This window comes from Heptranchias perlo, chromosome 22 (assembly GCF_035084215.1).
Source record: "Heptranchias perlo isolate sHepPer1 chromosome 22, sHepPer1.hap1, whole genome shotgun sequence".
Taxonomy (NCBI): Eukaryota; Metazoa; Chordata; class Chondrichthyes; order Hexanchiformes; family Hexanchidae; genus Heptranchias; species Heptranchias perlo.
The window spans coordinates 49463760-49474946 of record NC_090346.1 but is presented as its reverse complement, the minus strand read 5'-3'; positions in this window follow the sequence as shown (position 1 = coordinate 49474946).

Sequence of the window (11187 nt, the reverse complement as noted above, 5' to 3'; positions counted from 1 at the left end):
TTTCTCGTTTCACCTCACCCAACATTGGTGTCTGCCTTCAGCCGTCTAGACCCCATGCTCTGGAATTTGCTCCCTAAACCCCTCCACCTCTTCCCTGCTCCTTTTTAAAGCCCACCTCTGACTAAGCTTTTGGTCACTTGTCCTAATATCTCCTTCTGCTTGGTGTCTGTTTGATCGCCTGTGAAGCACCATTGCTTTTCTATATTAAAAGCACTACGTAAAAGCAAATTTTTATCTTAAAACAAACCCCATGGCATGCTTATGTTCTAGTATCGTGATTGTCTGTCACTAACAGACACCCCACCCTCTATCTCTCCCTATCTTCCTTGAATGTTAACCAGGAATATTAAGTTCTCAGCCCTGTCCAAACCTAAACTGGGTCCAGTGTGCTGCTTACTTCCTCAAAGAGCATTTAATATGCAATTAAAACTAAGTGAAATTGTTAATCACGGTTAATCGCGATTAACCACAAAGCCTCTTTCTCCTGATATTGATTCACTCTTAATTTCAGATAAGATGACTGTTTCTAATCCAACAGTTTTATTAATCCTGCTCTCCCTCTCTAGCCTCAAACCTACTGCCCCTGCTGGATTAGTTTAAATCCTCACCCACAGCTTGCAACAAGGACAGTGCTGCTGTTCTGGTTCCAGTGCTGACCATTCTCTGGATATTGCTTTCCCTTATTCTAGAAATCTCTGATGCCCTTAGAATGTGAACCCTTCCTTCCAGCACCAGCTGCTTCCTGATCTGTCTCTCCTTAACCTGCCTAATGTGGCGCAGGAAGCAATCTGCAGATTACTACCCTTGAGATCTTGTTTTCCAATCTGGAATCAAATTCCTTAAACACTCTGCAACCTCAAACCTACTTCTGTCATTAGTTCCAACACAGACCATGACTTTTGGCTGCTCTCCCTCCCTTTCCAGAAGTTTTTCACCCGGGCTCTAGGGAGCTGATGTACCATTAGGGACCCCCAATCACACCAAAAGGCCATCTATACCCTGACTATAGACTATCTCCCTACTCCCACTCCTATTCTTACAATCTACCTGTCTCTTACCACCTTGGGTACCCAGTATGCTGAAAAGTTGCTCAGATTCACCCTCCTGAGTGATTTGCTGTCCACTTCATCCACGAGGGTCTTCCAGCAGTGATTCCTCGGATCCATGCAAAATCCTTGCAAAATCCTGCCCTTGTCTCTTGCTGCATGCTGACTCTGATTTTAATGTATTCACCATGTCGAAAGAGGTAATCAGCCACACCAGCAATGCAGGGGTGAATCGCAGACAGTAACTAGGATCCTTCTGCTGTTGCCTGGGGAGCGGCTGGTTACAAAGGGATTGAGTAGTGTCACATTTTCCACACTGCTGATCTGGTTACCTGAGATGTCACCATTCATCTGCCTTCCTTAATGAGGTAAGATACCGTACGGTTGTGTAGAAGTTGTTACTGGACTAATAATCCAGAGAATGTGAATTCAAATCCCCATCATGGGCAGTTTGAGAATGTGAATTCAGTTTTTTAAATCTGGAAATAAAAGTGACCATGAAGCTGTCGGATTGTTGTAAAAACTCAACTGGTTCACTAATGTCCTTTAGGGAAGGAAACCTGCCGTCCTTTCCTGATCTGCGCCTACATGTGATCCCAGTCCCACACCAACGTAGTTGACTCATAACTGCCCTCTGAAGTAGCCTAACAAACTCCTCAGTTGTATCAAACTCAGGGCAATTAGGATGGGGCAATAAATCCAGCGGCGCCCACATCCTCAATGAATATTTTAGTTCTATTATTGCTGTACGTGCACTGCCTGTAGATACTTCCCTCTGTTTGAACCTTCCTCTGCTTCTTGACCCCATTTTATCCAACAGCTGCAGCAACGAGACTAATTAATACCCTGACCGTGCCGTCTGCAGTGCAACAGGTGAGTCACTTCTTTACACGTTGTCCTGCTCATGCTGGATTACAGCCAATGATTCTCTATAGCAGGTCTTCTTTCTGCAATGTGGGCTGGAAGGTAAAAAGCAAATTTGCATGTTCATTGTGTTTAACCAAAAAAGTAGCTATAATACTTTGTTAATTAAACCAGTTTGGTCTGAGGAATCATTTGGGAGTGAGCACTAATTTCCATTGAAATGGATGGGCAATAAATGCCAGCATTGCCAACACCCACATCCTGAGAATGAATTAAAGAATAAAAGACAGGAGTATTGTATCCAGTAATAGGTACAGAATATATTCCTGTGATTCCTATTTTGTTTTAATTTGTACAATTATAGGTGTAGCTTTGGGACATCCTGAGGTTGTGAACAGTGTTATATAAATGTAATTTCTTCCGTTCTTTGGTATAAGACAGAAGCAGAGCTTTAGCCTGCGTTTGTTTTATCATTTTCTGTGGGAATGGTTTCAAGGCCGGTAGATATTATCGAGCTGAATAACGATAAGCTCATTCGCTCTCAATGACATTGGTTTTGCAGTAGATTAAATCGTGGAGGAGTTACCAAATAGAACGAGAACAGATATCAATGTGTGGTAAGTACATTTAATTTATTAAGTAGTTACAGTGGCCTGATGCCAATCCTGACTGAATTATTGCTGCAAAAAGCTGAACTCACACTGACTGCAGCAAGTCAAATTCTTCAAATGATGGTTTCTCCACTGTCTCCTCCACTGAGCCTGTGTGTTCGAGCGGTTGGTTTCCCCAGGCTTGAATCCGTCCTCTCCTTCTCCTATACTAGCCATGATGTGGAGATGCCGGTGATGGACTGGGGTGGACAAATGTAAGGAATCTTACACCAAGTTATAGTCCAACAATTTTATTTTAAAATCACAAGCTTTCGGAAATTATCTCCTTCACCTGGCGAAGGGGATAATCTCCGAAAGCTTGTGATTTTAAAATAAAATTGTTGGACTATAACCTGGTGTTGTAAGATTCCTTACATTTCTCCTATACTAGTAATGTTGACCAAGGGGCTTGCTGGAGGGTGGGGCTGCCCAGCTGTTGACTGGGTGCAGGCGTTGTTGGGGGAAAATCAGGAGTCCCGTGTGACTGACCGACTCCTGGCTGCAGCAATAAAGACACATTTATACTGCACCTTTCAGCCTGGATCATGTGCCCAAGTCTCTGGTATGGGACTTGAACTCACAACCTTCTGACTCAAAGGTGAGAGTGCGACCCACTGAGCCACAGATGACACTATTGTATGCACCTGGCCCCAGGCCTCTGAAGGAGCGACAGGCCCAGCCCCTGCAGCCGGCCTTTGATTCAGGAACTATTGCAGGAAACTCTTGACGATGACGAGGCTGTTTAATCGAATTAGAACCACGATTGTCCTTCTGTTGCCTGAGGTGTTCGTGGCCATTCACCCAGAGCAGATGTTAGAGCTGGGGAGGGAACATAGGAACGGGACTAGGCCATTCAGCCCCTCGTGCCTGCTCCGCCATTTGATAAGATCATGGCTGATCTGTGATCTAACTCCATATACCCGCCTTTGGCCCATATCCCTTAATACCTTTGGTTGCCAAAAAGCTATCTCAGATTTAAATTTAGCAATTGAGTTAGTATTAATTGCAGTTTGCGGAAGAGAGTTCCAAACTTCTACCACCCTTTGTGTGTAGAAATGTTTTCTAATCTCACTCCTGAAAGGTCTGGCTCTAATTTTTAGACTCTGCCCCCTACTCCTAGAATCCCCAACCAGCGGAAATAGTTTCTCTCTATCCACCCTATCCGTTCCCCTTAATATCTTATAAACTTCGATCAGATCACCCCTTAACCTTCGAAACTCTAGAGAACACAACCCCAATTTGTGGGGGAATCGTATAGCCAGGTGGGCTTTGCCATCTCTCAAATCCCACTTGGTCTGTCTCAGTTGGTAGGCTTACAAAACATTTGTCAAAATTATTTTCTCCTTCCAGCTGCCAATTTGCAGCTAAGTCTAAAAAAATAGATGATTAATAATTGATGGGAATCATTTTCAAGTGGATAATTAAAAAAAATGTTTTTCATTTTTTTTAAACTGACCCCCAGTTCCCCTCCATGTAAGTGGGTAAGTGTAGGCCAGAGAGGCAGATTACAGGCTCTCTCCCAGTTGTGTACCACAGTAAGAGGCAGAGTCCTGTGTGCCCCCTGGGGCCGGCACTGATACAGGGGATCGATGCTGACCTTGCTGCCTTGATTCCGCAATGTCACTGATTTCTCCCTTCCACCATGCTCAGGAGTGTGATTTATAACACACACACTGCACCGGGTCACAGTCAGCGCACGGTACATGGGTGTGGCAAAATTAACAGGTCTGACGCAACATTAGAAGGCAGGGGTGACACGAACCAGACTCACAGCAAGGGCAGCTAACCTGTACCTAACTCTTTCAAAAAAACACTGCACAAATCTGTGGTAGGAGCGGGATTGGGTTTATTATCAGTGAGGACAGAGGTCATCAATAATGATAGTTTGTGTAATTGAGACGTCATTGAGGGAAATGAATGACACAGTAGGTCAGACACTGGCCTTTCCCAGGAACTGGATTCAAATCCAGGGCAGACTGATGGGATGAATTATCCTCTCGCTGTCTCGTGTAACATGGGTTATGGGTTTCTATCCAATTCAGAACTGACCAGTTTGACCAGAGCGGCGGCGGACCTGAGCGGGAGCAGAGGAGAGAGACCGAGAGCGGGGATAAAAGAGCGGCGGCCCGAGGCCCGTGACCAGAGCGGTGGGGGACCTGATCGGGAGCAGAGGAGAGGGACCGAGAGCGGGGATAAAAGAGCGGCGGCCCCAGGCCCGAGACCAGAGCGGCGGCGGACCTGAACGGGAGCAGAGGAGAGGGACCGAGAGCGGGGATAAAAGAGCGGCGGACCGAGGCCCGAGACCAGAGCGGCGGCGGACCTGAGCGGGAGCAGAGGAGAGAGACCGAGAGCGGGGATAAAAGAGCGGCGGCCCCAGGCCCGAGACCAGAGCGGTGGGGGACCTGAGCGGGAGCAGAGGAGAGAGACCGAGAGCGGGGATAAAAGAGCGGCGGCCCCAGGCCCGAGACCAGAGCGGTGGGGGACCTGAGCGGATCAAAAACAACAACAGAAAACCAAGGAGTGACGTCACAGGACAGCAGGTAAGTGATTGGTTCGTGAGTATTACTGTTTTTATTTTCTCTAAATTAGGGCATTGGTTTAAACTAAGAGCTGGGAAACTAAGCAGCTTTTATAGCAGGTAGTGTTTTTTTTAGTGAACCTAGGTCCCTAGTATAGTTAACATTTTCTAATTTCAACGTAATTTAAAAGGGGTAACTAAGCTAAGGCAAGTCATGGCAGCAGACCTCGCACCCGTGATTTGCCCCTCCTGCAAGATGTGGGAAGTCATGGACACTACCAGTGTCCCTGCCGACCATGTGTGCAGGAAGTGTGTCCACCTGCAGCTACTGACCGATCGTATCTCGGAGCTGGAGCTGGAGCTGCGGGTGGACTCACTGGAGCATCCACGATGCAGAGAAACTCGTGGATAGCACGTTTAGCGAGTTGGTCACACTGCAGGTAAAGGGAGTACAGGCAGAAAATGAATGGGTGACCACCAGGCAGAGTAAGAGGTGCAGACAGGTAGTGCAGGGGTACCCTGTGGCCATCCCCCTCTCAAACAGGTATACTGTTTTGGATACTGTTGTGGGAGATGGCTCACCAGGGGAAGGTGGCAGCGGCCAGGTTCATGGCACCGTGGCTGGCTCTGCTGCACAGGAGGGCAGGAAAAAGAGTGGCAGAGCTATAGTGATAGGGGACTCGATTGTAAGGGGAATAGACAGGCGTTTCTGCGGACGCAACCGAGACTCTAGGATGGTATGTTGCCTCCCTGGTGCAAGGGTCAGGGATGTCTCGGAGCGGCTGCAGGGCATTCTGGACGGGGAGGTTGAACAGCCAGTTGTCGTGGTGCATATAGGTACCAACGATATAGGTAAAAAACGGGATGAGGTCCTACAAGCTGAATTTAGGGAGTTAGGAGTTAAACTAAAAAGTAGGACCTCAAAGGTAGTAATCTCAGGATTGCTACCAGTGCCACGGGCTAGTCAGAGTAGGAATGACAGGATAGCTAGGATGAATACGTGGCTTGAGAGATGGTGCAAGAGGGAGGGATTCAAATTCCTGGGACATTGGAACCGGTTCTGGGGGAGGTGGGACCAGTACAAATTGGACGGTCTGCATCTGTGCAGGACTGGAACCAATGTCCTAGGGGGGAGTGTTTGCTAGTGCTGTTGGGGAGGGTTTAAACTAAAGTGGCAGGGGGATGGGAACCGATGCAGGAAGTCAGTGGGAAGTAAAGTGGTGACAGAAACAAAAGGCAGTAAGGGAGAGTGTACAAAATATGACCGGACAGATGGTCTGAGAAAGCAGGGCAAAGACCAAGGGAAGTCTAGATTAAACTGCATTTATTTCAATGCAAGAAGTCTGATGGGCAAGGCAGATGAACTCAGGGCATGGATGGGTACATGGGACTGGGATGTTATAGCTATTACTGAAACATGGTTAAGGGAGGGGCAGGACTGGCAGCTCAATGTTCCAGGGTACAGATGCTATTGGAAAGATAGAGCAGGAGGTAAGAGAGGAGGGGGAGTTGCGTTCTTGATTAGGGAGAACATCACGGCAGTAGTGAGAGGGGATATATCCGAGGGTTCGCCCACGGAGTCTATATGGGTAGAACTGAAAAATAAGAAGGGAGAGATCACTTTGATAGGATTGTACCACAGACCCCCAAATAGTCAACAGGAAATTGAGGAGCAAATATGTAAGGAGATTACAGACAGCTGCAAGAAAAATAGGGTGGTAATAGTAGGGGACTTTAACTTTCCCAACATTGACTGGGACAGCCATAGCATTAGGGGCTTGGATGGAGAGAAATTTGTTGAGTGTATTCAGGAGGAATTTCTCATTCAGTATGTTTATGGCCTGACTAGAGAGGGGGCAAAACTTGACCTCCTCTTGGGAAATAAGGAAGGGCAGGTGACAGAAGTGTTAGTGAGGGATCACTTTGGGACCAGTGATCATAATTCCATTAGTTTTAAGATAGCTATGGAGAATGATAGGTCTGGCCCAAAAGTTAAAATTCTAAATTGGGGAAAGGCCAATTTTGATGGTATTAGACAGGAACTTTCAGAAGTTGATTGGGAGAGTCTGTTGGCAGGCAAAGGGACGTCTGGTAAGTAGGAGGCCTTCAAAGGTGTGTTAACCAGGGTTCAGGGTAAGCACATTCCTTATAAAGTGAAGGGCAAGGCTGGTAGAAGTAGGGAACCTTGGATGACTCGGGAGATTGAGGCCCTAGTCAAAAAGAAGAAGGAGGCATATGACATGCATAGACAGCTGGGATCAAGTGGATCCCTTGAAGAGTATAGAGATTGCCGGAGTAGAGTTAAGAGAGAAATCAGGAGGGCAAAAAGGGGACATGAGATTGCTTTGGCAGATAAGGCAAAGGTGAATCCAAAGAGCTTCTACAAATCCCTAGTTACAAAGAGTAACTAGGGAGAGAGTAGGGCCTCTTAAGGATCAACAAGGTCATCTATGTGCGGAACCACAAGAGATGGGTGAGATCCTAAATGAATATTTCGCATCGGTATTTACGGTTGAGAAAGGCATGGATGTTAGGGAACTTGGGGAAATAAATAGTGATGTCTTGAGGAGTGTACATATTACAGAGAGGGAGGTGCTGGAAGTCTTAACGCGCATCAAGGTAGATAAATCTCCGGGACCTGATGAAATGTATCCCAGGACGTTAAGGGAGGTTAGGGAGGAAATTGCGGGTCCCCTAGCAGAGATATTTGAATCATCGACAGCTACAGGTGAGGTGCCTGAAGATTGGAGGGTAGCAAATGTTGTGCCTTTGTTTAAGAAGGGCGGCAGGGAAAAGCCTGGGAACTACAGACCGGTGAGCCTGACATCTGTTGTGGGTAAGTTGTTAGAGGGTATTCTGAGAGACAGGATCTACAGGCATTTGGAGAGGCAGGGACTGATTAGGAACAGTCAGCATGGTTTTGTGAGAGGAAAATCATGTCTCACGAATTTGATTGAGTTTTTTGAAGGGGTAACCAAGAAGATAGATGAGGGCTGTGCAGTAGACGTGGTCTACATGGACTTTAGCAAAGCCTTTGACAAGGTACCGCATGGCAGGTTGTTACATAAGGTTAAATCTCACGGGATCCAAGGTGAGGTAGCCAATTGGATACAAAATTGGATTGACGACAGAAGACAGAGGGTGGTTGTATTGGATTTGTTTTTCAAACTGGAGGCCTGTGACCAGTGGTGTGCCTCAGGGATTGGTGCTGGGTCCGCTGTTATTTGTTATTTATATTAATGATTTGGATGAGAATTTAGGAGGCATGGTTAGTAAGTTTGCAGATGACACCAAGATTGGTGGCATTGTGGACAGTGAAGAAGGTTATCTAGGATTACAACGGGATCTTGATAAATTGGGCCAGTGGGCCGATGAATGGCAGATGGAGTTTAATTTAGATAAATGTGAGGTGATGCATTTTGGTAGATCGAATCGGGCCAGGATCTACTCCGTTAATGGTAGGGCGTTGGGGAGAGTTATAGAACAAAGAGATCTAGGAGTACAGGTTCATAGCTCCTTGAAAGTGGAGTCACAGGTGGATAGGGTGGTGAAGAAGGCATTCGGCATGCTTGGTTTCATTGGTCAGAACATTGAATACAGGAGTTGGGATGTCTTGTTGAAGTTGTACAAGACATTAGTTAGGCCACACTTGGAATACTGTGTACAGTTCTGGTCACCCTATTATAGAAAGGATATTATTAAACTAGAAAGAGTGCAGAAAAGATTTACTAGGATGCTACCGGGACTTGATGGTTTGACTTATAGGGAGAGGTTGGATAGACTGAGACTTTTTTCCCTGGAGAGTAGGAGGTTAAGGGGTGATCTTATAGAAGTCTATAAAATAATGAGGGGCATAGATAAGGTAGATAGTCAAAATCTTTTCCCAAAGGTAGGGGAGTCTATAACGAGGGGGCATAGATTTAAGGTGAGAGGGGAGAGATACAAAAGGGTCCAGAGGGGCAATTTTTTCACTCAAAGGGTGGTGAGTGTCTGGAACGAGCTGCCAGAGGCAGTAGTAGAGGTGGGTACAATTTTGTCTTTTAAAAAGCATTTGGACAGTTACATGGGTAAGATGGGTATAGAGGGATATGGGCCAAGTGCAGGCAACTGGGACTAGCTTAGTGATATAAACTGGGCGACATGGACATGTTGGGCCGAAGGGCCTGTTTCCATGTTGTAAACGTCTATGATTCTATAACTAATTGAAACTCAGATGTAGGAAATGGGAACGGGGCACCACTGGTACAATAGGGGCTGCTCTTCTGTTATTGGGGCAATGGGGCAGGGAAGAGGGAGCTTTACACTACATCCATGCATGCTGTAATCCAGAGAACGTGAGTTCAAATCCCACCGTAGCAGTTTGGGAATTTGAATTCAGTTAAAAAATCAGAACAGGACGGAGAGGCAGCTCCCTCGCAGAAACCCTGTGGAGACGTTTTGTGGCAAATTTTGCCCAGTTCCTTTGGCCATTTCCTAACTCTGCTCCTGCCCTACGCTCTCCCTCGGCTTGTGACACTATTAATGCAGCGTTTAGATTGCCATGACAAAATCTCCCGCACCTGGTTCTCTCATTAATATTTCAATGTTTCACAGCCAGTGGGAACTTAGTAACTGACAAGGTGGGTTAAAGTCCTGCTCTATAAACACAAAGGCATGCGTTGCCCCCAATACATTTTCTACATGCAAAAGGGTATTATCTGTTCATAATCTTCACATCCTGCATTGCAAGCCTCACACGGACCCAGAATGTCCCGGTTTCGACCCTCAACCTGTTCTGAGTTTGATTTGATCTCACCCAGATCACAAGCTTGTGCCTCACCTCCCTGGGTGAGGGGCAGAGGAACTAAATGAGCCAGTGCCTGTTAACTGTGAAATCGTACCCCAATGAGAACAGTTCACATTCTTTCTTCTAAAAGACTGTTCTGCCTCCAGTATTCTCAGCAAACAATATCATTCACTGGCTTTGTGCAAGTGCCAAAATATTCTGAGAACACCAAGATCCCACTTTAAAATTCAGTGATTTCTTTTTAAACCTCAGAGCGCAACAGCAGCCGTGCGATCTGCACCAGACTCTGCTCCATAAATAAGCAAATTACTTTCAACACCCTCAAATCAACACCTTCCCACCTACACACAGCAGCAGCCAAATCCCAACTCAAAGCAGCCAACATGATTTATATTTAAACCTCTCACCCCCATCCCCTGCCGATTCCACCTTTCAGGCAGCAGGAAAGTGAACCAGAGGTGCCTGACTCCTGGTTGAAGGAAACCCGTGCAGATCCACCAATCCTGCTACTGACTGAAGTCACCCTGACTTTTTTTTTGCAGCCGATAAGGCCCCACTCCCACCCAATTATCACTGTCATCCAACTAACAACTCATATTAACTAACCAGCACTACTGTATGTCTAACTGGTGGGAGGAGGCTTGTGAGGAGCATAAATGCTGCCATGGACGAGTTGGGCCGAATGGCCTCTTTCTGTGCTGTAGACTCTGTAACCACTATTAACCATCACTATCATTTAACTGACTACTGCTATTAACTAACCATCACTTTCATCTAACTGACCACTATTAACCAACCATAACTGTCATCTCTAACCCCTATCATCCAACTAACCATCACTAGGTTAGAATGTCTCTGGATGGATGAATCAAATGGCCTTTCTCATCTGAAATTAACTTGTGAACACAAATGAGGAAGTGAGCAAGGAGACGCCTGTCTGACTCTGCAACGTCACCACACTCAGGCCGCAGGAGAGAAGTGGATTGTTTGCAAATACAGAAAAGGACAGATTTCTGATTGAGCCATTGAAGGGTTCACTCTCAGTACGGCAGGTGAGCAGCAATAACACGATTTTATTTCTGGTGTTTTTGGCCACGTTTCTAGTGCTTCCCCTTTAAAGATCACTTTCAATCAGTGCAAAAAAAACAAGCCCCGAGCCCAGGTCTGCAGGGAGTGGCTGCTGCAACATAACAGGAAACTAATGCACGGTCACCACTTAACCTCAGCTAAAGGTTAGAGAATTAAAGGGGCTTGATAAAACACTGTCTGGTAGAGCACTCACTGTGGGCCCGAAGGCACAGCACGCGATATTCGCCCGACTCC